The sequence below is a fragment of the Pyxicephalus adspersus genome, chromosome Z (assembly GCF_032062135.1).
Source record: "Pyxicephalus adspersus chromosome Z, UCB_Pads_2.0, whole genome shotgun sequence".
NCBI lineage: Eukaryota > Metazoa > Chordata > Amphibia > Anura > Pyxicephalidae > Pyxicephalus > Pyxicephalus adspersus.
Window position 1 is genome coordinate 256,042 of NC_092871.1, and position 550 is coordinate 256,591.

At 42.2% G+C, this 550-nt stretch overlaps 1 long non-coding RNA gene across 1 annotated transcript in view; it reads left to right on the plus strand.

Moving 5' to 3' along the window:
- LOC140343964 (uncharacterized) overlaps window positions 1–550 on the plus strand; it is a 2,545-nt gene continuing 1,995 nt past the window's right edge. The window contains exon 1 of the long non-coding RNA XR_011923432.1: window positions 1–77. This is a non-coding gene — a long non-coding RNA (uncharacterized lncRNA). The remainder of the gene's footprint in view (window positions 78–550) is intronic.

Sequence of the window (550 nt, forward strand, 5' to 3'; positions counted from 1 at the left end):
GATGTCACTCTTCCGTAGGTTCTGGTTGATCGATATGTTTCCATGGTTTCCAGCCGGGTTTCTGCATTCAGAACCAAGTAAGACAAATGTATTGATTATTAATTCTTCCTCTTCATAGCAGATTCCCTCTAGGAGGTGATGTGGTTGGGGAGCTGTGTAATACTTAATTCTACCACTAGATGTCAGCAAAGCGCCCCCACAGGCACTGGGTGGTAATGGAGGGGCAGCTCTGACCCCTGTAGGGGGTGGCAAACTTTTCATAGGCAGCCCTGGTCTGCAGAGCCAAAATTGCCAGCTACCCCCTCACTGTATGCAAAGCCCCCTCTGGGGTAAGTCTTAGATCTTGTTTTTTTACTAGTTTTTGGGTGGGGAATCTAGAAATGACCCCAGTTTTTTGCTATCACATCCAGTTTTTACGATACAGGGACCCTCCATTTTTGTTAAAAAACATAAAAATAATGAAATAATAACTTGAATGTTCTGTTTATTTAAATTTCTTTTGTTCATGCAAAGGATTTATTATTACTCTATGACATCGGGTAAGCAGTTG